The sequence below is a fragment of the Copadichromis virginalis genome, linkage group LG8 (assembly GCF_057382275.1).
Source record: "Copadichromis virginalis isolate Kocher_CV1m ecotype Utaka linkage group LG8, C_Virginalis_male_GT1.1, whole genome shotgun sequence".
NCBI classification, from domain to species: Eukaryota; Metazoa; Chordata; class Actinopteri; order Cichliformes; family Cichlidae; genus Copadichromis; species Copadichromis virginalis.
In genome coordinates this window covers 20,483,256-20,509,617 of record NC_140625.1, presented here as the reverse complement: position 1 = coordinate 20,509,617, position 26,362 = coordinate 20,483,256, and the positions used below count along the sequence as shown (strand labels likewise).

Genomic DNA, 26,362 nt, shown 5'->3' with positions numbered 1-26,362 from the left:
TAGGGCTGTTTGATTAGCAGAGAGGACACTTCCTGGTGACCTTTAAGTCTGTAAAGTTTTTTCTGCAGGAGATCTAGTCTCTGATCTTTAAGCGCTTTAAGGTGAACTCTCTTGTTTAGTTTTCAAAATTCAGGTCAGCAAACATGTATGTAAAGCCGTGGGTTTCTTCTAGATTGGATCCCATCTGTCAGTTTATTTTTATTGGATTTTCCCTCACCATATCCATTTTTGCATCACACAAGACCACCCTCCCTATTCATGATAAATGTCATCACGTTGCTGCTTGCAAACGTCAAAACAAACGCCCCTCGGGGCCTGAACAGTTGGCTGCAGTTTATACTTATACCAAAGAAAACCCCAAAAAGGATAAAGAAGCAGGTTATGGATGTATTTCTTATTTGTATTTCCCTTGAGACTACAATTTTCAAGAAAGTTCAGATAGAAAGTATGCACCACAGCCAGGCCCAAGTTTGTGTATTCTGAAGGAAAATCTGATTTCTCTTAAATGACAGGACCCTGCTGAGTGACATTTAGCCCATGTGTGTTTGCCTCTAGAAGTCCACAGGGGGGGCTTGGATGTCACAAAGCTATTATTCTGGCCAGAGAAAGGTTTTCTATTATTGGACGCCCAAAAATGACCTCTGGTGCTTTTAAGTTTTCAATCTTTGCGCTTTAACCCCAGTCACAGGTTGAACAGAGTCGAAGGCATTTAAGTTAGACTTGAATGAATTCTCTGACTATAAAGTACTGCAGGTAAACACCAGCTGTTTTTGTTTATTTATAACTCCTTTTTTTGGAAAAGTTTCTTACATACAGTAGCTACAAGTCTCTGTTTGGCATGCCATATGTTGTTACAGTCCAATAAGCTGAGCTGCCGAGACATACCAACATTTGGCATGTGAGTACTACTGTACTTCTTGCACATTTAAAAAAAAAAACCCAAAACACACACACAGACAAACCACACTCGACTCGTGCATTTTAAAACTCTTTAAACAGTCATTATTGGAAGTCCTCTTTGAGTTTAGCATATTTTTCCTTTTCGTGAGCATGCCTGTGCTCTGTTGACAAAGGGTGGAACTTGGTGAGCTAAGAGGTGAGGGGGAGAGACCGATGGGGGTAGTAGCTATACTCAAGTGTGCTGGCATAGACTGCGCAGTATGTAAAAGATTTCCATGGCTAAAAAGGGAAGCCAGTGTGAAAACTTCTTTCTGTCACCCAGCAGGGGGCAACCCCTTCGCAAAACACATCTGGTTAAAAGACTTTTCTAATGATATAATGGGCTCAGTCACTAGTTTCAGGTTTTATTCAATACAACATATTCATTTTGTAAATTACTGCTCCTATTAGTGTCAGTTACTGTCCACATTACTAATAAACCGAAGTATGGCTTTTGGTATGATTGGCAAGTAGCTAGCATATGTATGCGCAGTATCACTGGGTTCCTCAGTCAGCTCCACCCCTCTCGGATACCTAAGTTGTGGCTGGCAAGCGGAAGTGTATGATGGCCAATTTTTCCCCATCTTAAACCTCTACAAGTTAAGCCGTGAGCAAAAGGTGCTAGCTTCAGCTAGGTCACTTCTAATTTTAACATCACCAGCTGTCAGACAAAAAGTTCTCACAATTTGGAGTCGTCTAGGTTATCTGGGGTCAGCGTGTGTGTAGAGGAAGTCATATTGGGTGACAGGGTGAAAGAGTTATTTTCTGGCTCGACCGCTAGATTTGATATCGCAACCGCAAGGGGAGAAAGCAGCACTGAACGAAATTACAGGTGGGCCAGAAGGGCATTTTCATCAGGCAGACACTTACCTCCTCCTCCTCTGAGAGGGTCGTGAGCTGCAGCAATTGAGCTGCTACATGGAAAAGCTTTTTGTCTGATGGGAGTGAAAAAGGGGAAAGAGAGAAAGACTAAACACTTTCGTGTGGACTTGCTCTTTTCTCTCATTGCCGATTATGGTGCCGCTTCAGCAGAAATATTCAGAGTGCCTTTCAGAAGTCATGGGCGCGCTTATCCTTTACATGACTGAGAATTCATTGTTAGCGCTGATTTATTGTTACACATTTTCCACGGCTCAGCACGAAAGGAGTCAGCATTCACTCTTCGTGCCCTTTTCTTGACATTCCCAGTTGACTCTCGGCTTTAGGTTAGGATGTTGGTATCGTTGTATGTAACAGATATTCTTTCAACACGCCCATGGCCTTGTAGCAAAGACAGGACGCTGTTTGCCACCTGTGGACTCTGGTGCCAACGGGATCATGTGTGACTTTCACCGCACCCAGTACAACAGAGTGAACAACGTGGCAGCGTCACTCGGCTCTCTGCCCGTCTCTAAGCCTGCCGCTATTTTCGGGTGACAGCAGCTGCCAGGCCTGTTTTGTCAGGCCCCTACAGAAGGAAACAATGCCATGTGAGACTGAAGTTATTTTGTTTCATTCCTAGTTAAAACCAAGAACATCTTGGTAAGTCATTATTGTATATAAATGAAGTCAAACTAACACGCCACACTTTGCACTAGTACCATCTTGATTCGAGTAAAATCTTCTTTTTTTTTTTTAAAGAATTTCCTAGAAATTCTGGACTAAACTCTTGCACACACAAACATAATTGGGTACACCTTGCTAGTCCTCGGTTGGACCTTTTATCGCCTTCAGAACTGCTTCTATTATTTGTGGCATACATTCAACAAGCTGCTGGAAACATTCCTCAGAGATCTTGGTCCATATTGACATGATAGCGTCACACAGATGCTGCAGATTTGTTGGCTGCACATCCATGATGTGACTCTCCTGTTCCACCACATCCCAAAGATGCTGTGTTTGATTGAGATCTGGCAACTGTGGAGGTCATTTGGTATATAAAGTTGTTCTCAAGAATACAGTTTGATATTATTTGATGTTTGTAATATGGTACATTATCCTGCTTTAAGTAGACATAAGAAGATGGATCATGTGGTCATAAAGGGTCAACAACATGGTCAACAACAATACTGTGGTAGACTTTGCCTAAGGATCTCAAAGTGTGCTAATGATCCCCTACGCCATTACACCACAACAGCTTGCCTGAACCTTTGATACAAGGCAGGATGGATCCATGCTTTCATGTTCGCACCAGATTCTGATTCGAATGGACCAGCAGAATTCAACACTCATCAGACTGGGCCATGTTTTTCCAGTCTTCTGTTATGCCGGTTGGGTTACCCTCTGCAAATTGTATCCTTAGTTTCCTGTTTCTAGCTCTCAGGTGTATTCTGCTGCTGTAGTCTATCTCATGTTTTGCATTCAGAGATGCTCTTCCACATAGGTTGGTTTGATTTACTGTTGCTTTCCTATCAGGTCGAAGCAGTCTTACAATTTTCCTCTGACCTCTGACATCAATAAGTCATGTTTACAACGACTCACTGCTCACTTGATATTTTCTGTTATTCTTTTGTTGTTTCCTTCTGGCCGTTCTCTGCTCGGAAATAGTCAGACCAACCAGTCTGAAACCAACAATCATGCCACTTTCAAAGTCCTGTAAATCACCTTTTTTCTATGTTCTCATTATCGTTTTGAACATCAGCAGGTCATCTTGACCATGTCTACATACTTAAATGCATTAAATTACTTTCATGTGTTCTCACATAGCAGAAATCAAACCCTGTCATTGCTGATATTTTTGGATTGCTTCAGATTAAAACAAACACAAAAAAGCAGTGAATCTCCTGTGTTCTGTATTCAAACACTGACTATGGAATATTAGCTACATTTATGCAGGTTACGAATTTGCTCTGGGTGGTGTTTTGAGTGTCTGTGTAGATAATAATGTCATTAATATTTGCCTTCAGTGCAGCACACAGACAGATCTGAGTGGTCCTTAGACATGCTTAGTTGAGGTCATCTTGACCTGTGGCCATCTGTGCTTGCAGAGTCTACAGATTGAGAGTTGCTTGATCCTTAACCCTCTGCGATCGTGAGGCCAAATTCTTGCAGCAATCACACCATTAGTTTTGGGCACCAGCAAGTATCAGGTGTGATAATTACCATTCCTCCAGGGGGTGGGGGTGGCGCAAGCGTTTCTAATTTGGAACCTGTCTATGTTTGGGCACCACATTTTCAGCAGGCTCTCATTAGGCACAAACAATCAGTCAAGTATAATGAGTTTAGTGAAGTGGCGTGGTATTTAAAATAGTCGAGAAGGGTTTTATGATAACATTCTTCCCCCCAATCCCTAGAATCCATTCAGCGAGCGGTTTCATGATGAGAAATTCTCAATTTGGCCGGCAGATTCCATTAAAAGTCATTAGCTACACAATGACTAAGCAGCTGCTTGTTGAGCTCACTACGTCTCCATCACTAATCACAGTCCTCTCTTTCCTGTCTCTGGAAAGCCAGGTGTAAAAGAGGCATGAAACTCTTGATTGATACTTCAAGTAGTTTTTCCCTCGGCGAGTTCAGTTTAATTTACTACCGTGGCCACTTAAAGAAAATGAGTTACCTACTGATCATACAACATGTTGGAACTTTAAATGTTCACTTTAAGATCAGCTCCTTCAACCTTTAAAACACAGGACTGCTGCAGTTATTGTATGTCCAGCCTTTCGGCTGCAGCACAGGCCATGATTTGCATTTTAACACGTGAGAGGAATTTTCTCAGTGAGGACCCCTCCTCTCTGAAGTGCTGCCTGAGAGTTGAGTCATCACTTGTGCTCAGCAGCAAGATTTTTTTCTCTTACACCCACAGCAGCAAAGACTATTTGGTTATTCTTTTTTTTTTTTTTTTCTCGTTGTCATTTTCTCACAATTTTAAAGCAACAAACTAATATTTCAGCTGAGACAGACAGCAAGAAGCTGGGAGGGGGGGAGATACATCCATCCACGCCTACCCTAAGCTCTTTACGCCTCACTGTGAGAGTGGTTGGGCTGCTTCCAAGATGGCTTAAATCATGGCTAAGCCACTGTGGGATTTGGGGTTCCACGCTGCATGTTTTGATTGTGGGCATTTAATATCTGAATAATGGTGCAAAAATCTCTTATTCATTACAGGACAGAACATGCCGTTTCTGTCTAACAGGAGCAGATCAATTTGTTGTCACATCAGAGAATCATAAAATGCAAAATAAGTGCAAATAGATGAGCAGGATGGCAGAGGGAGATGTTCCCGAGTGGCTTGACCCAAAATGCTCAAGGATGGAAGCATTGTTTTCAAAGCTCAGAAAGGACATTGTCAGTGCGCTCAGATCAGATGCACTCCCTATATACAGGGACCAGTGTCAGGCAAACAGAGGATCAGGTTTCACGCCGCTGGTAGTTACAGGGCAATGTATACAACACGAAACACAAACTGAGCACTTGTGTGTAGCTGCCAAGGGTTTAGGAGAAGATCCAGTTTCTATGTGCTTTAACCTCCATGATTATTTTAACATCTGTGCAATACAGCAGTGGGCAGAAGCCAAAAAACTGAGCTACTGCCTTATAGCTTCAAGGATGCTATGACTTATATTCTTTAATCTCTGCTGGGAAACACATGCCACTTCTAAAACTACTACTTTTGCTGTTTTACTGTAGTCTTGCCAACATCACCAATCCTGCAAACATAATACAGATTGTCTGTTTACAGATTTAGAAACAAAGTGCTTCATGAGATGGAATAAAAGTGAAATTGTGTTGAGGAAACAGCAAACAATATATTTAATTAATTAAAATTAAAATGTGATGATTAAACTAAAAAGTAAAAAAATAAATGCAATAGTAGGAGATGAGGAATAATCAGTAACCCCCAGGGCTGGAAGATTTGGCCCAAAACTGAACTTCCCCCAAAAGCTTCTTGAGATAAACTCCAGTCAGTCTCCCAGAGGCTGCTTGTTAAACTGTCCAATTTTAGAGTAAAGATGTTTTTTTGAGAATGAATTAAAAAATGTACTAATTTACCAACAACTGTGCAGTGGATGGATTTTTATATAATTCACTCATTTAATTGTATTTCGGGCTAAATGTACATATTAGTTCAATTATTACTACAGCCTGAATGATACACTACTTTTAAGCCCGATACTGATATCGGGTGTTTTTAAAAATCCGATATTCTGGAGTCCGTTCTTCGTACCTCGCTTACTACATCCAAGATCAAATCATCGCGCCAACTTTGAGCTCGCTATTCCGGTTCTCCGAACACACCTGTTGTTGACGATTAGTATAGCTGGATGAAGTAATGTGAGATCACTGGGTGGCTTAACAGGGGCTACGCATCGATAGTAGAAACATTGATCGGCAACCCTTTGATTGGTCGACGAAAATGTCGAAGGAGCGCGCTCAGTATTTTTCGGCAGCAGAGCAAGAACTCTTGATTGAGGGATTTCAGGAGTTTCAGAGTTTAATTAAAACGCAAGGGAACACTGCAAAGGCTGCAAAAGCAAGGAGAGAGGGCTGGCAGAAAGTTGCTGACAAATTAAACTCGTAAGTAATTTAATAATAATAATAATAATAATAATAATAATAATAATGATAATAATAATAATGATAATAATAATGGATTGGATTTATATAGCGCTTTTCAAGGCACCCAAAGCGCTTTACAATGCCACTATTCATTCACTCTCACATTCACACACTGGTGGAGGCAGCTACGGTTGTAGCCACAGCTGCCCTGGGACAGACTGACAGAAGCCAGGCTGCCATATCGCACCATCGGCCCCTCTGGCCAACACCAGTAGGCAGTAGGGTAAATTTATTATATTATATTACATTATATCCTCTTTCACATTAGAGCCACGACAGGACCCACTAGAACATGGGAACAAGTAAAAGTGAAATATAAGAATATTCTACAGCATGGTAATATTTATCACTTATATTGCTTTTAGTCTCTTGAAAAGAGACCCTGAAATAATCTGTTTGTTTGTTTATAACAGCAACCAAGAAAAGGGCAGAGCAACAAAAGACAGGTGGTGGTCCTGCACCCCCTCGTCAACAAGTTGGTTAAGTAAATAATATCCTCACGGGAAAATTGATATCTCTCAATGAGCACACTGTCGCGCTGAGCTAAAGGATCCTGTCTATCCCGCAATATGCTGAATTCTGAAAACTCTCCTTATCAATCTTGCACCTTCCGCAATGGGTGGCTCGCGTATACGGACAGGACATGGCTGCGACAGACTTCCCAAATCCACCTTCGCTTTTATAGCCGTGGTCTCTCATCTTGATTACACGAAGTAATTTACTATTACTACTCTAAAATATGAATTACATCTGAAATAATCAAATACATGAAATAGAATGATTAATAGTACATTTCCCTTTTTTTAGGAAATGACCTGTATGTATCTGTATGAAATCAATGAAAGGATCAAGTGCTGCATTATCTTTAGTTACATTGATAATATTTATTTATGGAATAACAGTGGAAAAATATCGCTGTTGCTTTCGTATAAATGAAGCGGACATACCTGAGTGGCCACGATCTAATCTTGTTTACATAAAGTAAGCCTGCTCCCGAGCAGGTTTACGCTTACGGATCTGTTGCTATGACAGCAAGTCCCGGATGAGCTTCGGAGAACCGAACGATCCAAGATCACGCGAAATCGTCAACAATCAAATCCAGCTAACTCACTTAGCGAGGTACGAAGAACGGACCCCTGGGGCCCGTTCTTCGTACGTCGCTTACTACATCCAAGATCAAATGAAACATCCAAGATCAAATCATCGCGCTAACCGTGAGCTCGCTAATCCGGTTCCCCGAACACACCTGCTGTTGACGATTACTACAGCTGGACGCAGTAATGTGACATCACTGGGTGTCGTAAAAGGGGCTACGCATCGATAGTAGAAACATTGATCGGCAACCCTCTGATTGGTCGGCGAAAATGTCGACGGAGCGCGCTCGGCTCGGTATTTTCCGGCAGCAGAGCAAGAACTCTTGAGTGAGGGATTTCAGGAGTTTCAGAGTTTAATCAGAACGCAAGGGAACACTGCAAAGGCTGCAAAAGCAAGGAGCGAGGGCTGGCAGGAAGTTGCTGACAAATTAAACTCGTAAGTAATTCAATAATAATAATAATAATAATAATGGAGTGGATTGATATAGCGCTTTTCAAGGCACCCAAAGCGCTTTACAATGCCACTATTCAGTCACTCTCACATTCACACACTGGTGGAGGCAGCTACAGTTGTAGCCACAGCTGCCCTGGGGCAGACTGACAGAAGCCAGGCTGCCATATCGCGCCATCGGCCCCTCTGGCCAACACCAGTAGGCGGTAGGGTAGATTTATTATATTACACTATATTATCCAATATTATATTACATTATATTATAATATGTTATATTTTATCCTCTTTCACATTAGAGCCACGACAGGACCCACTAGAACATGGGAACAAGTAAAAGTGAAATATAAGAATATTCTACAGAATGGTAATATTTATCACTTATATTGCTTGTCGTCTCTTGGAAAGAGACCCTGGAATACTCTGTTTGTTTGTTCATAACAGCAACCAAGAAAAGGGCAGAGCAAAAAAAAAGACAGGTGGTGGTCCTGCACCCCCTCGTCAACAAGTTGGTTAAGTAAATAATACCCTCACGGGAATATCGATATCTCTCTATGAGCACACTGTCGCGCTGAGCTAAAGGATCCTGTCTATCCCGCAATATACGCTGGATTCTGAGGACTCTCCTTATCAATCTTGCACCTTCCGCAATGGGTTGGTCGCGTAAACGGACAGGACATGGCTGCAACAGGCTTCCCAAATCCACCTTCGCTTTTATAGCCGTGGTCTCTCATCTTGATTACACGAAGTAATTTACAATTGCTACTCTGAAATATGAATTACATCTGTAATAATCACATACATGTAATAGAATGTTAATAGTACATTTCCCTTTTTTAGGAAATGACCTGTATGTATCTGTGTGAAATCAATAAAAGGATCAAGTGCTGCATTATCTTTAGTTACATTGATGGTATTTATTTATGGTGAAACAGTGGAAAAATATCGCTGTTGCTTTCGTATAAATGACGCGGACATACCTGCGTGGCCGCGATCTAATCCTGTTTACATAAAGTAAACCTGCTCCCGAGCAGGTTTACGCTTACGGCTCTGTTGCTATGACAGCAAGTCCCGGATGAGCTTCGGGGAACCGACTGATCCAGGATCACGCGAAATCGTCAACAATCTAATCCGGCTAACCTACTTAGCGAGGTACGAAGAACGGGCCCCTGGTCTATCAGTCGATATTTTTGTTTCACGTGAAACATAAACGGAGTACTCTAACATTTGTTATGTGTAGTGATTTATTTACTCAGATGTGGTCTGCCTGACTCTGGTCAGATCAGCTGGTTGATCTTCAAAGCACATTTGTTGATGACAGTGAAGTTGCAGAAGGTCCTCTGGTGGACAAACAATACCACCTCAACGCGTGTTTATCCGCTATTAATTTTCATTAGTCATCATAAATGCATATATATATATATATATATATATATATATATATATATATATATATATATATATATATATAAGCATAAGCAAATAGCTGATGTCGGCTCACACATAATAAATATGAGCTTGCTAACATTATGTGATAACTTTACGTTCATTTCTTGCTCCAAAAAACACAAACATGACAACGCCCATAATTCTAACTTTAAAATGACAGTGCAGAAACTAATGTCACAGTCTCCATGTTTAGATACAGTCTGTGGTGTATATATTTTAATCATTAAAAAAATAACACGCCACCTATTTATAATAAAATTACTTATTAAATGTAATAATGGCTCTTCTCCCTCTTTTCCTTCAATAACTGCTAAACGTTGCTTCTGTTTTTTTAATTAATGATTGATTAGTTTAGAACATTTTACAAGTTCTCTTAAATAACTGTAACTCTGTTACTGTTTCTGTTCGAGGCAAAATTCAATTTTTTTTCAGAAAGACAAGAAGACAAGCTTTACTATGATATTCAAAGTATAATATCCAATGTGAAGAGATTCAGAAGGTGCAAGCAAAACTGGGAAACACTAAGTTATAGCAAATGTAAAAATCTTTCTCTGTGTTACAAGAAAAACATTCACATTCAAAGCATTTAAAAATATTTTCTACTAGTTATTTATAGTAGGTCCTAGATGATTATTACAGTGTTAAATTCCAGAAGAAAATCAGGATCACATTTTGTTTATTGAAATCAGATGAGCTGCAACATTTTCTATTTCTGAGACAGATTTGAACGCGAACCTCTGAAAAAAAATTGCAGACTCTTTAGTAAATATTCTCTCTTAGAAAAATGTTACTTGAATCCTGACTGAAGGATGATTTTCGAGAGAAATAAAGCACTTAAATGCTTGGGAAAGTAACTTGGGTTGTGGCCTTCAAGTATCTTTTGTAACCTTTCATGTTGTTGGTGATTTTTTTTTTCCAGTGGGAGGCTGGAAAAATGTTTTATCAACACAGCTATTTCAACAATATTTGGTGCCATGAATTTTTCATTCAAAGAGAAAATGGTTACTTATCACAAAGTTCGCACAGTGTATGAAGAGTTTAAAGGTGATCTAAAAGATAGATTTAAAAAGATCAATTTATCCACTCATTTTAAGTGCAACACTATTTAGGCCTCCCCAGGAGAACTCTGTGATTCCCTGCTTTCATGGATTACTGCACATCTCTATACTTGCGCTGCTGCTGCTGGACATCTACATTTAGTTTTTAAAACAACCAACACATTTCACAGCACAGCAGGCATGTTCTTGACCCATTACACCTGACTGAGGAGCCTTAAAATTTCTATTTCTTAATACACTCTGATAATACACTCACAAACCATCCATATATCCATTTTCTGCTGCTTATCTGGGCATGGGTCACAGAGGGAGCAGTCTAAGTACTCCTAACTCCTCTCACCCCAGAGACCTCCAGCTTATTCGGGGGGGGGGGGGGGGGACACTGAGACATTCCTAAACCAGCCGAGAGATATAATCTCTCCACCGATTCCTGGGTCTACTGCTGGACCTACTCCTGGTAGGACATGCCCAGAATACCTAACCTAGGATGTGTCCAGGAGGCATCCTAGTCAGATGGCCAAACTACCTGTCTCCTTTTGACGTGGAGGAGCAGCAGTTTTACTCCCAGTCCCTCTCGAATAACCGAGCCCCTCACCCTGTCTCTAAGGGAGAGCCCAGCTGCTCTTCGAAGGAGCAGCTCTTTTTGCTACTTGTGTCCATAGCCTCACTCTTTTAGTCGGTACCCAAAGCTCGTGACCATATTTGGTTAGAGTAGGAACGTATATTGATCGTTAAATCGACAGCTTCACTTTTATGCTCAGCTCTAATTTCGATACAACAGTAGGGCTGCCACAAACGATTATTTTGATAGTCGACTAGTCACCGATTATTTATGCGATTAGTCGACTAATCAGATCATCATCCATTGGACGTAAAACTACAGCTTATTGCACCAGCAGCATCTGCTCTTATATAACTATCATTAGCTTACAGCTTTAAGCTTTTAAGGTGCTAACTAAAAATAAAGACAAGATGATAGTTTATTAAATTTTAATGAAATCTGCAGATTGTTTTGGTGAAGTTTAATAAACTCCTTGCTATCTAAAATATAACAGGACACCGGAGTATATTCTGGAGCATCTCACACTTCTGATAATCAGCTGCCTGCTTGACGTTTATTCAGCTGTGTAAAAACTTTAATCTCAGCCAAACCGATTTACTCAGGAACAAATAAAATACTGAAAAAAGTCAAACAATAACATTTTTAATTTATCTAAGTGACTCATATATCATGTTTAACCTCAGTAGGGAAAGACGGCAGTGGGTTTGAAAACAATTTGCCGGGAGTCCGGTGTTCTCACGGTGCTAGTGACCTAGCTCCGGCTAGCTATCGAGCTAGTGGGTAACAGACGTCTCCGAAAACGTCGGAGCGCTTTTGAAAATATGTGGTGTCTTGATAAACTGAGCAGATATTTGAGGTTTACACAGCTACATTCTCGCCTGAAAATATGTTAAACGTTTATTTTGTGACCCAGAAAGAATAATAAGAGTAATATTAAAACTAACTAGCTGCCGCCATTGTTGGAAACTGAGCAGGGCTGTGCTATGAATTCTGGGACACAGCTTCTTCTTCTTCAGGGTTTAATGGCAGCTGGCATCCTTGTACATGCAGTGCTGCCATCTTCTGTTTCAGTCCGTTATTACACTCTTAAATCCTGCTTCTTATTCTTGCGTCTTTTGGGATCTTACAAAGCTTCAAACGACGCGTCGACTATTAAATCAGTCGTCGACGATTTTGATAGTCGACGTAATCGTGACTAGTCGACTAATCGTGGCAGCCCTATACAACAGAGAGCTGAGCATAAAAGTACCACTCTCCCCTCACTCGTTAACAAGACCCCAAGACACTTGAACTCCTCCACTTGGGGCAGTAACTCGTCCCTGACCAACAGTGGGCAGTCCACCCTTTCCAGCTAGCAACCATGGTCTCGGACTTGGAGGTGCTAATTCTCATTCCCACCGCTTCACACTTGGCTGAAAGATGAAATCCTGAGACCACTAAAGCGGAGACCTTCCATCACTTGGCTACACATAAGTACTCTATCCATAAAAACTATGAACAAATGGCAGCCCTGGTAGTGTCTAACACCCACTGGAAACAAGTCTGACTTACTGCCACCAATATGCTACTTCCAGATCAACAGAAACAACCAAGTCCAACCAACAATCAAGACAATATGTTTGGATACACCAGCTTTGTCCAACATCTTTCCCTGCCACCTGATCCAGCTCAGCACCTCTTTTCACTAGTGTCCAAAACATGCGGCCGCAGATCTGATAGCATGATTACAAAATCGATCATCCGCCTACGACCAAGGGTGTCCTAGTGCCATGTGCACTTATGAACACCCTTACGCTCGAACGTGGTGTTTGTTATGGACAAACTGTGATAAGCACAAAAGCCCAATGATAGGACACCACTCGGGTTCAAATCCAGCAGGCCGTTCCTCCAAGTCCCTCCCAGCCACGTCAGCGTTGAAGTCTTCCAACAGAACAATAGAGTTCCTTGGGTGCAGCACTCTCCAGGAGCCCATGAGACTCTGAGCTGTCATTTGGCCTATAGGCACAAACGACAGTCAGGACCCGAAGGCGCAGGGAAGCAACGCTCTCGTCCACTGGGAAAACCCCCCAAAATACCGGCAGTGAACCGGTGGGATACAAGTATACCCACCCCTGCCTGGCGCCTGTCACTGAGGGCACCTACAGAGTGGAACAGCCTCTCTGTTTGTTTTCCTGTCTCTGAAAAACAAACAGAGAATCTAAAAAGTTAAGTTCACTCACAAACCATTGAACCTGGTTTTCAGCCTCTCTGTCTTTGTTTTATTCATTTTTTGGATGTTGCATGTTTTGAAGTTCACTGAGCAGCACACAGCTGTACTGATGTGTGTTGATGCTGGGTTGTGGAGTGAAACAGGAAGTGTTAGCGACTGAAGAAACACCGCAGGCTCTTCCCCAGGCAAGCTTTAATTCTCAAGAGAATATTGCTTATTGCCGACAACAACAACAAGCATTTTCCTCTCTGGTGTTCCCTGCACGATATAGTGCTGATGCTCCTTTGATTTTCTGTTTCTATACAACACAAAAAAGATCTTAATTTATTTCTGTTCCTGCAGTTGGAGTTTGTTTGCAGCATGTTGCATTAAGTGAAAGTATTATTTATAATAAGACATAAATCAGTGGGTATCAAGCTGCCACATACTGTAATTTGGACAGCAGCTGGTGCGAAGGTTCACTGGTTATTTTTGACCTGCTGTTTTCAACACCAGAGTGTTTGCTAAAATGGTGTTAATAATTATAATGCCATCATCATACACACTCTATTACTATTTGTGTACGCATGTGGTTGTATGTGTGTGGAGAATATGACACGCTATAATTGACACATGATCATAAAAAAGGCTTTTAAAATATTGTAAATGACTTCAAGTGTAAATCTAAAAATACGCGTTTCACGTCTGTGCGCTCAGATGTAACAGGTTATGACTCAGAAATGAGTACAGCTAAGACTGTAAACTGTTGTGGTTGATGGCACAGCTGCTGTATGTGAAGCGCACACACTTCCTGTGGTTCCGGTTCATGACTTGGAAAATGTTGCATTCGTTAAATCAGTGTTTGGGACACACATGTATGTATAGTTTAGTATGTTTGGGTCAGATGAAATAGTGAAGCATGTAGCAAGAATATGTTGATTCTGAGAAAACTTTTCTAATTTTCCATCCTGGCATTGTTCAGCTCCCTCTTGGGGTCTCTCGTGCTGTCATCGCCATGAGTGGCTGTTAATTTCCCTCTGCTTTGTCCCTCTGCAGTGAAGTTGCAGTGCTTTGCAGGAGCTCTTTGTTTCCCAGCAGGAATGACAACTTTTAATGAGCTACCAACGGACCAGGAACTTTGTACCAGGAATCGATGTCTTGTACCTCCCATAATTTCCAAAAACAATTTTCAAATTCTCCACACAGTGTAAAGTTGTTTATATCAACTGTGGAAACCAGAGGATGTGTCATATGTAACAACAAGATCTGCAGCTACAGATTGGATACACAGTGGCTGTAAATTAGGTACTTTTTGACTGGATAGTTGAATCTTGTTAAATAGACACAAAAACCTGTGTCTATTTAACAATTAGCTCCTGAAAATAACCACAGTGTGTATAACAGAAATTTAAATAACACATAAAGACAAAAATCCTTTGTTTTAGCATCAAAAACATTTTCTAGACCTATTCCTAAAGTTTGTAAGTTAGGTTGCTAATTTCATCTTGATGAAAACTGCATTTTTTTTGCATTTGTAATGCAGATATCTGACAAATTACTATTTGCGTTGTACATTGTACTAAAGATTCTTTCAAAAAATGCGTGATCCGCTTTTGCTTTCTTGCATTTTATTTTTGTTTCTTCTCAATCATTAACAAGGCTGTATATTAGCTCAGCGGTACCGGTCTGTGAGTCGTTTGGTACCGGGCGGCGAGAATTGAAGCTCGGGTGTGAAATTTATGGTTTTCAAGGTATGTATCAGTTTTTATCTTAATTTTTTTTATCGTTTTTATCGGTTTCCCTGGGTCTTTTCCCGTGCATTTTGAATAACTCTTCCTTTTTTTGGGTACGGTTTTATTTTGTTGTATTTATTCGCAACACCTTAAAGGCCGGTCTGTGAAAATATTGTCAGACATAAACTGGTCCGTGCCGCAAAAAAGGTTGGGGACCGCTGTATTAGCTGGCTGCTAGCTTTAGCTGGTCACTTGGGACTCCCCCTCCTTGTCCATATATGGTCATTTCTGTATCTAAAGTGAATCCACAAACTAGTCGGTGATATCCTAATGGTTATGTCTAGGGCTGGACCATATTATACCGTTCACCGTAATACCGGTACAATGTTAGGCAATGATAAGAAAATGAAATATTGCGATAGAATATGGGTAAACGCGCATGCGCAGTGCCTTTGTTTTCATACGCACATGCCGGAAAAAGCATGGCAGCGACGGAGAATGAGAAGGACAAAAGCGGATCGTTGAATGAAACGGATGAACCAGAACTGATTTGTAAAAACATGCAACTTCAGTGATGTGGAACTGGTTTGGTTTTTGTCTGACCGATAGCCACCAAAGCATTTTATTATAATTTTTTTTAGAACATACAAACGGGTCGTCGTTATTACCGTATTTTTCGGACTATAAGGCGCTCTTAAAAGCCTTTAATTTTCTCAAAAATCGACAATGCACCTTATAATCCAGTGCGCCTTATGTACGAATTCTGGTTGTGCTTACTGACCTCAAACTGATTTTACGTGGTATATGGCGCTCAAAAATCTGTCAAAAAATGTTTTAGTATGACTTAAGCGACGAAGCTGCATTACAGCTACCGTAGTCAGGAGCCTGGCGGAGTGATACGTACTGTGCTTCAACATAATATTACCGTATTGTGTGTGTATAAGGACCCCAAAATGGAACCTGTTAAGAAACATGCTTATGAAGTGGATTTTAAACTCAAGGCGTCACGCAGTAGAACAGAGCAGCTGCAAGAGAATTCAGCAACAGCTGCTTGTTAAAGTGAAAATAAATTGATGGGGTTTTTTGCACTAATAAAGTTGTGGAGTTGTAAAGTAGTTGATTATTGCACAATTTCTGTAAATCCAATAAACTTCATTTCACTTCTCAAATATCACTGTGTGCGTCTCCTATATGATATATTTAACTGACATTTTTTTTATTGTAACAACCAACTATTTATACGGGAAAATAATGACTATTAACAAGGTTGCCCAAACTTTCAAAAAATCTTTGGGCCTTTCACTTTGGATGCAATGTCTTGGATCCATAGATAAGTCAAATGAAAAGACTGTCTTAGTCTGGGGTTTATGACTTAGTAGTAAAGGTCTCTTGACAGCCAAGATATTTATTCATCAGCCCAGGAAACTCAAAAAAGCTAAAAGTAAAATATTTTGAATACAGATGTTTTGTATATGTTGTTGCATGTTTTGGATACGTTGCAAAGTAGTGCTAACCTGTAAACTCTGCTGCTTTTCAGTGTACGGGCCGGGGCACATTCGGATTTGGCAAAGATGATGTTATAATAATAATAACAGCAGGTCTATCCCTCAGGATCTGCTGTAATGTGCGTAGCGATCCCCGATGTGGAAGCAGCTGAATGCAGCACGGCAGGAAGCCTAGAGGACAAAGGAATAATCTGCTTTTATTGACAAGATGAGAGAGAAATCCCTTAAACCCTCTGGTTTTACTCATGAGTGCGAACATCGCAGGCACAAAAGAAACTGATGAAATCCTGCTCTGAATACTGTGCTGTCTGTACCTTGTACTCATACTGGGAAAGGTTTCCGAGTGATGCAGTATGAAGGATATAAAAAAAACAACAACAGCAATAGAATAATATTAAACACAAAGTGAACCCGTCTTCCTTCATTAAATAGGTTCTTTTAGATGTTAAGGAGGAATTGACTTAACCAGGCTGGCGGAGAATGAAGACAACCGGACACCTGCTGCAGATGGGGAATCAGTGAACTTTTATTGAGACAGAGACAAACTCTCAACGCAGCTCACATCAAGAGATTCCTAATATTTGCTGTAAGGATGGGTATATATTCTCTAAAACTTACAGGAGGGGGTTGTGAGGAAAGTGCTGCATTAGCAGAAAAACAACTCCATAAAAGGAAATCGGCCTTGGGTGTTCTAGTCTCTTCGCTTGCAGATATCTTCCACCTGCAGGATGAGGCGATCGCTTCTTATCGCTCTCAAGGCCAAAGTCGTGAGCACACAGTTGCACAGTAACTTTAAAGCTGTGAGCACATTTTTATTACACAGTTGCACAGTAACTTTAAAGCTGAACAATATTTAAAGCTGAATAATGTTTGATCAGATTATATTTTCTTCAAATCCCCCTTTTGACCCATCTTAAATGGGTCAACACACAAAAATAAGTAACAATCAAAGGAACACAGAGACGTGTCGAAGCCTGGCTCGAAAAACTCCTCGGGTCTTATCATTTGTCTTTATCTGTCATTGCAGATGAGGAGAAAAGAGTCCAGGCACCACCCTGCCCAGGGGTCGGCTGCAAGCAGTCTCGGTTCCCGATGAAAGCAGTAACAGCTGTTCTGCACAAAAGGATACAACGAGTCAGTGCAACCAGGGTAGTGACACAAAATTAACAGTACAGCTCCCGTAACCCAGCAACCAAAAAGCATAAGTAATGATAAAAATGTGGAGAGTACAGAGTATACTATAATAATGAGAGATATAAACGTGAAAATGTGAAATAATAAATCAACCGTAAAATAAACTCAGAACGGTAACTGCTAAGGGCATTCAAAAGTGAATATGGTAAAACGTGAGGAAGGGGTGTGGAATAAAACAATTTATATCCAGTGGTGGGAGTACACATTCGCTCAGGCTTAAGTCCGGAGACCCTGAGAACATCGCTTAACCCTCACAACCCGACCAGACACAGTTCAACCAGATATATCCTTCAAGAGGAAGTGGGTGAGGGAAACAATTAATAACAAGCCTAATATAAAACACCACAGAGAAACAACCATTCTAGAAGCATTTAAACAAGAGAAAGACGATAATTTTCGTCACCCTCACGATCAGGCCAGGAAGCAAACAAAGACGCAACATCTTTGCCTGCCTGTCATTTCAGGGGGAAAGGGCCAAGACATGTTTACTTAGCTTGGATGTCTTCTAATAGAGGATGATGGGGCAGAGAAAGGTGGTCCAGTTCCCCCCACCTCGCCAAGGGCGTGTTCTAGGAGTTAAAGAGCAACAACCTGCAATCTGTACCAAAAAATCTTCATAGTCCCACCGGAAAATCATAAGAGTAATAGACGATTCAGCTCAACAGACAAGTATCATGTTCAGGTTTCTCCAATCATTAAATCACTATTATTGCCACAATTTGCTTTATTCACCCTTTGGGCAGTGTTATTCCAAGAGAGAGAGAGAGAGAGAGAGAGAGAGAGAGAGAGAGAGAGAGAGAGAGAGAGAGAGAGAGAGAGAGAGAGAGAGAGAGAGAGCCCCTAATGGCCAGTTAGTGGGCTCTAGGTCAAACTGTCCCCAAATTTGTTATTTGTTATTATTACTTGTTTTCATGTCACTTGTCTGTTTTCTACTGCACCCCTCTCACCAAAGCAAAGCAAACATTAGCAGCACATTGACCGTAGTCAGGCATCCTCATTCCATAGGTGCTATAAAACATTTCCTGTAAAAGAATCACAGTTTTCAAGACAGGGTGTGTCTCCCCCAACACTCTCACCAGAATACAGTGTAATAGCATCCCCAACTCCTAACCCATAAACACCGTTTCTTCACACATCCGCCCAGAAATCCTGTAATAGAAAAACATTAAAACTGTAACCCTGTAGGGAAGAAAATGTAAATGGTAACGCTGCGCAGTTACCTCTGTAAGCAACACAAGACAGAAAAATGGCATTTACAGGTTCACTCATCCTCGAATATTTTGTCATCCTTCTACTCCTGTAAAAGAAACCCACATAAATTCATCCACCCTTTTATCCTATCTAGGTGGAGGTGGTTAACCTTGAGTCATGGTCAAGTCTTGTCATCTTTTACCAGTCAGTCCGTTTGTTTTTATTCCCAGTCTTTCATCCATTCATCCGTTCTTTGCTGATAGTGAAACCTGTCATCGCATCTAGTTTCCACACTCAGCAAAATGACGTCATCTCAAAAAGAAACAAGAACTTGAGTTTGGATTACCTCGCTGAATCCTTTTTTAAACAGGGACTCTCGTTTCTAATTGTCCCCACAAGTGTTTCCTCCAGAACCCATTTCAATGCGGAGAAACTCACTTACAACAATTTTCTCGCCGACGTGTAATGCTTGTAATTTCCGATGTGCAGATCTGCTTAAAGAAAAGATTCACAAACAAAAATCAGTAAACATAAAACAAAATAAAATGAAAAATAACAAAAACAAAATGCAGACGGCCGGGTCTTAGGACTTGTCACTGAATATTCTTCCCATCAATAAAAATACCAACCTAAACCTACACAGAGTCAAATCAACACCACCTCAACCTTTTCATATTCATAAACCTATATGTTTTGCGTTCGTGAAACAAAATTGAACCATTAAGTAAGTTGAGCTCTTGAAATGTTTTAATTCTCTTAATTCTGCCAGTTTATTTCAACACTTATTCAATGACTTTTATTCAACTGCTACTTGGTCACTCGACTTTTACCTGTTCAAATTGCCTAGGGTTCAACAAAGTCTAGATCCCCGTTTTCATGAAACTTGAACGGTGTACGATGATTTACTTACAGTAATTTAGAATCATCACTCAACCTAGCTCTACTACTGGCACTGCGTGACTTTTCTCACACTGGAAACCAGAATTTAGTACAGAACTTTAATGCCTCAGGCAATCGCGTTCAAGGGCTGCCCCCCCTTCTCTTCTTCTTTGTCCGTGTGTTCCTCCTTTATTAAATCTCCATCACAATGACGTGGCGCTCTGAAATAAAACTCACACTGTTAATTCCTCGTTTTCACTCTGCACCACTGCTCAGAGTGTTTTCTTTTCTTTTTAGTGTAGAGTAAACAATTAAGTCGAGGCCTTAAGCCCCAGATATCTCGCACGGGCATCATTTTCATAACCAAACCGCTCCGGACTCTGCTCCCCAGACCACACAAATGCCCTCTGGGCTTATTATCATAGCAAATTCTGTATTTGACTTTGTTGTGTGCAGCATTGAGCCTTTGTCAGTAAAGCATTCTTCATTGCAGCAGCTGGAGCATTGTGTGTCACTTCTTAGTAAATTAAATCAACATTTTGATTTTAGTGCATGGGTATGTATCAGTTTTTACTCCCTCAACAAGTGCATAAGTGTTCATGTGTGTGTTTCCCTTCATTCTAAGTAGGCGCATGCAGAAGTGTGTGTTCGTGTGTTGGTATATGTTTGTGTTCATCACCTTCCTGTTCTGTAGTTTAGGTAAACCAGCGGCCTGACGCATGGCCTAGGGTCCTCCCCTCCTCTTTGGGTCTGTTTATGTTGTCCTTACTTTGCTCCACGGCCCTCTGCAGCTCTGCTGTTCGGCTCTTCTCAGAGGTCAGCATCCTTCTGCTCACCGTCCCTTTTCCTCCGGGCTTAATGCGCGTCTCGTCACAGCTCTGTCAGCTGACGCAGCCTGGGAATTTCCCCCGTGTAGTGAAACGGGCTTTAGGTTTAGTGCTCTCCGTCTCTGCTGCATGAGATCACTCTTTTGCAGCACTGTTGACATCCTCAAGTTGTTGTTGTGAGTCCAGCTGCTGTGGCCTTCAGGGGTCAAAGGGTCAAAGATGGTCGCGGAGAGGGCAACGATGGTAGAGGGGAGGGTAGGAGTCCAGGTCAGCTTCGGCTCTCAGAAAAAACAAAAACAAAACAAAACAGGCGAACAGGAAAATGATGTTGTGTTGGCTGTGCTGTGTTGGCTGTGTTATCCCGAGAGGGGAGAAACAACGAGATCTCGTCTCCCCCCTTTTTTTGTTTTTGTTTTTTTTTTTTTTCACCATATAATCAACTCCTAACCCCTCAAGTTGACAGGACAACACAGGTACGTGTTAAAATTCTTAAGATCCTGTTTAGAAACCTAAAAAGGAATTTCCTATCATTCAGTAGTCATTTGTCTTAAACAATCAACAAAAACATGTCCCAAGTCGACCCTTTTAACCACTAAATTTGTCGTGTCCTCACTTAATCCTCAGACCAGTGTCTTTGTCTTTTGACGTTACGTTGTTGTCCTGCAACCCAAAGCGTTTAATTGTCAGTAATGTATAAACTATATCATTTAAAAACAGGTGTATGTTAAGTGTCGCTACTTTAACCTTGCATGTACGTGCACATGTATGTAAGCTGTTTCTTCATTGCATGTATGGGTGCGTCTGTATATGGGTTACTTTAACTTTTTCTCAAACGAGGCATTTCTCTAACACGCACATGTGTCTGTTCCTCACCCTTCTCATATCTTTCTCTGGTTGTGTGTGGTTTTATTTGTTTCAGTGATTTACCAGGAACATCTTTTCCTTTTCCCCATGTCTACCGCCAGAGGTTAACACTGGTGAGATTCAGGGACACAGCACCCAGAGCAGTTCAGCGAGAAAAACCCGCCTCAAACTACATTCTCTCTTTTTTGTTTTACCGGGAGGGGTGAGGACAACTCTGGTGTCCAGCCGTGAATTTTAGCCAAAGCTTGGCCTGTCTTCTGCTGCCGTACTCAGGCTTCCAGGTTAAGAAAAAACACCTGTATGAAGACACTAAACATACATTTAGTATTTGTATAAACATAACTGCCTAAATCATTGAACTCTTGAGGAGGGTGTATTTCAGAATCAGAATCAAAATCAAAAACTTTATTGTCATTGTCATGAGACCGACGACATTAAGAATGGTCCCCGATCATTGCATCATCCCTAGTAATATCAAATATAAAAAACAATAAAATTCAATCAATAAAATAGATAGAATACTTAAAATACTAAGTATTCCCACCGTCATGCTTCAGACCGTGCATAGATTAACACAAGAGTGGCATGGTGGACATTTTTGTAGTATTCAGATGTGTTATTGCAGTTGGATAACAGCTGTGTTTGAGTCTATTAGTCCTTGCTCTGATTGCCCTGTACCGTCTGCCTTAGGGCAACAGTTCGAACAGGGAGTGGCCAGGATGTGAGGTGTCTTTTATGATGTTTTGGGCCTTTTTAAAACAGCGGGCGTTGTTTGACTCTTTACTAACTTTAAAACCCCACCATAACAATTTCTCACTGACAAACTTCTATGCATCCATTTAAACATGCGAAGCCAGCACAAAATCACACACATACCCCTACAGCAAAGCTTTAACATAACCACAATGCAACTCCTCCCTTAAACGGGAGAAATCACCCTGAATCAACCAACTCTATATAAAACGTCAAACAAAGATAAACCACAAACATTTCTACACTTCTGTGTCTTCCACGCAGCACAATAGGCAGAAAAACACCGATTACTCACAGTCTACAACAAAAGAAAAACCTGCTCTTTTCACAACTCTCACAGCTAAAGTCAAAACTCTTACCCAGTGCCTCTGAAATAATAAAAAAAATCACCAAATACTCGATTACTCTTTTCACTCGCTCCCTCTCACTCCCTTCTTCCTCATACAGCATACACGCTCGCTCCCGCGGACCCGCTCGGCCCCGCGGGCTCACTCGGCCCCCACCTTTTTTCTCTCACAGAGACAGAGAGAGAGAGACCCTTTTCCTTTTTTTTTTTTTTACTTCGGTCTATCTGCACAGAGTTTACCTCATCTCTTTCCTTCTATGGGCATGCACACTTCCTGTCTCACACACACAGCCCCTCTCTCAGAGAGAGCAGAAAAGAGTTTTTCCTTTTTTTCAACACTCAGGAGAAATTCAACAGACAGTTTATACCACTATTTTACACTTTATTTACACACACCGGTAATTTATGTTCTATTTACACACGGGCCCGCATAGACATATGCCAGAAGAGGTTACCCCTAACTTTTTGACTAATTTAAAAGCATCTTTCAGCTGTTTTGCTTCTTTAGGCTGGTGTGTGGAGTTGATGACTGTCTCAACACATGTTAATTGTTCTCCCAATGTGCTAAGAATAACACCGGGACCCCAACCATCATCATTAGTTTCTCGATCTAATTCTCCATCCATTTTACTGTCAATGGAGGAGTGTTCTTTTATTGCTTTTAAAGGAGAATTTGGGCCAGCTGGGTTTCTGCCTCTGTTAGGCACTAATCAGCTGGGGCGCTGCTTTAAAGGTGAGTCAGCACTGAAATATCCCTTCAGGTGTTACCAGGCTTCTACCAAACCGGAGTCTGGCGGGTAACCTTGCCTAGAGCTTCCTGATAGGGGTGCTAGTTGGTTGTCACCTTGTTCACACGTCTCATTCACACTTCATACATTACCTGCAGTCACTCATTACCCTCCTTATGTATGTAATAAATGTGTAAAAAAATTCTATGTGTGGTGTATTATTTTAACCAAAAGAGGAACCTAGTTCCTTTAATTGTGTAATCTGTGAACAACGGAGAACCAAACTGTCCTGCCCAGTGTTCCACAGCAAGCATTCAGCGTGTATTTATGTGTGTCCAATATCAAACAGAACATCAAAACATTTAAAACACTAAAATCATCGGGGTTTTAAGAAGAGATCCGTTTTCTCCTATTGATCAAAGGGACCCGTCCTTTGGACTCCAACCAGTACTTCTCTTTTTTAAGTTTTAGAGGATCTTTTCTAATAAAGTCCTCTGGGCCTTCCTAACCCTTCTGTAGTTTAGAGAATATTACTAAAAAATATTCTCAAGGCCTTTAACCTTTTAATTTGTTTAGAAAGGCGTTACTAATAAACCCTTTCAAGGTCCCAGACCTGCTGAGGTATGTATCCGACACCGGAGAGCAAACCCGTCGGCTGCAACCGTGGTCAGACCTCAGTTCACTCTTATCTTTATTCACTTATTCACTTATTTCTTATTCACTTATCTCTTATTCACTTGTCTGATTCTCAACAAGCCTTAAGTAAGCCAGACAATTTTGGTTATGAATTACTAGGAGTTTGGACACTAAGTATTTTTATAATGTTCAATATAGCAGAAATAAAAGGTCTGCTTACCTTGTTTTTTGTGTGTACACAGCTTTTGTCCAAACTCCGTTCACTCAGACCACGGCCGATGTCCTCCCTCCCGTTCCAGTTTGACCTGGAGCGGATCCTGTTCGTGACGCCAATTGAAGGATATAAAAAAAACAACAACAGCAATAGAATAATATTAAACACAAAGTGAACCCGTCTTCCTTCATTAAATAGGTTCTTTTAGATGTTAAGGAGGAATTGACTTAACCAGGCTGGCGGAGAATGAAGACAACCGGACACCTGCTGCAGATGGGGAATCAGTGAACTTTTATTGAGACAGAGACAAACTCTCAACGCAGCTCACATCAAGAGATTCCTAATATTTGCTGTAAGGATGGGTATATATTCTCTAAAACTTACAGGAGGGGGTTGTGAGGAAAGTGCTGCATTAGCAGAAAAACAACTCCATAAAAGGAAATCGGCCTTGGGTGTTCTAGTCTCTTCGCTTGCAGATATCTTCCACCTGCAGGATGAGGCGATCGCTTCTTATCGCTCTCAAGGCCAAAGTCGTGAGCACACAGTTGCACAGTAACTTTAAAGCTGTGAGCACATTTTTATTACACAGTTGCACAGTAACTTTAAAGCTGAACAATATTTAAAGCTGAATAATGTTTGATCAGATTATATTTTCTTCAAGTACAAGTCTGAGTATTACATTCAGCCACTCCAGACACCCACTGCATCTGTAAGAGTTTCCAGGTATTCCCAGTAAATTTAAAGAGCTGTACATTGCTATTCTGTTTTTAGTGCAATGCCCCATAACATGTCAGAATTTGAAGTGTAACCAGTATACAGTTCAGTGGTTATGGCGGACTCATTTTTGGTTCTAACTTCATTAAACATATCTAGTAGAAAAATATCTGAAACAAACCATTTAGAGCACAGTTTTTCCCACAGTTTTTCCCACTGTCGGGATTGCTTGTACATGTGCGGATCTCATTATTTGCATTTTTGATCGTGTTTAATATGAGCAACTACCTCTGTAACAGTATAAATTGTTACAGTGAGAACGGATCCATGATAATCAAAAGCTCCCAGCGTAGCTGCTGCTTTAGCTTGTTTCCTGGAAGTCCCGTTCTGACCTCTGGCACAGTGTGTTCTGCAATTTCTCGAACATGTGGAGAGTGCAAACATCAATTCCTCTTTCAAACCCTCCCAGGTTGTGTGTGGGGGATCATCACTGGTGATGCGAGCAGTTTACACCATAGCTCCAGCATGCCATAGCTCAGGAACAGAAGGGACATTGTGACCATAGTTCACATTCAGATACTGAGTTGGTGACGACTGGAGAGACAGATGACAGCTCGGAAAGACGGCTCCAGGGGCAGGGTGGGCTAGCATCCCGGTCTGCAGTTTTCGCGAGAAAGCACCCAAAAAGCTATGGAAAGCCCTAAAGAAAGATACCCCCAGGAGACCCCGAGAGGGGGGGAGAATGAGGTCTCCAATCGGACGGACTTAAGGTTAACGACTAATGCAATGGAAAGGACTACGAGTAAGACATGTATCTGCGGCAAGCTGTGCAAGAACCAGCGTGGCCTAAAGGTCCATCAGGCTAGAATGAAATGTTTGGAGCGGCAGAGTGAGGTGCAACGCACAGGTCCTGAACCTGGTGAGACGCAGGAGGAGCCCGGCCAGGAGGCACCCCACAGAGCCCAGTCCCTCCATGCACAGGACTCTTCCAATCCAAGCAGTGTAGTTCCACAACAGCGGATTAAGTGGCCCCCAGCCAGCAGCCAGAGCGAGTGGCAGAAGTTTGATGAGGATGTCTCCAACATCATACAAGCTGTGGCCAAAAGAGGTGCCGACAGCAGGCTTAAAACAATGACCACCATCATAGTCAGCTACGCCTCAGAAAGGTTCGGCCTGATCGAGAAGTGTAACAACAAGACCCCTTACACCATGAACCGCAGGGCCATGAAGATTCATCAACTACGCCAGGAGCTTAGGAGCCTTAAGAAGCAGTTCAAGAACGCTGATGCGGAGGAGAAGCAAGCTTTAGAGGAGCTGCATAACATCTTGCGGAAGAAGCTGATTACCCTCCGTAGAGCAGAATGGCACAGGAGGCGAGGAAGAGAGAGAGCCAGGAAATGTGCAGCTTTCATTGCTGATCCCTTTCGATTTTCCAAACAATTGCTTGGGGTCAAGCGAAGCGGGCAGTTGGAGTGCTCAGCAGAGGAGGTGAATAACTTCCTTCA

The 26,362-nt window shown here is 41.5% G+C and overlaps 1 protein-coding gene and 1 long non-coding RNA gene across 8 annotated transcripts in view; one reads left to right on the top strand and one right to left on the bottom strand.

The window, feature by feature from the left end:
• The window catches only part of LOC146703282 (calcium-activated potassium channel subunit alpha-1a), a 113,316-nt gene that overhangs the window by 18,947 nt on the left and 68,007 nt on the right, over window positions 1–26,362 (top strand). The gene's annotated exons all lie outside the window — the stretch shown is intronic.
• On the bottom strand, window positions 18,871–24,799 carry LOC146703284 (uncharacterized). The gene is made up of 2 exons (XR_014921978.1): window positions 24,376–24,799; window positions 18,871–24,246 (listed from the first exon to the last, which is right to left on the bottom strand). It is a non-coding gene; the product is annotated as an uncharacterized LOC146703284 (long non-coding RNA).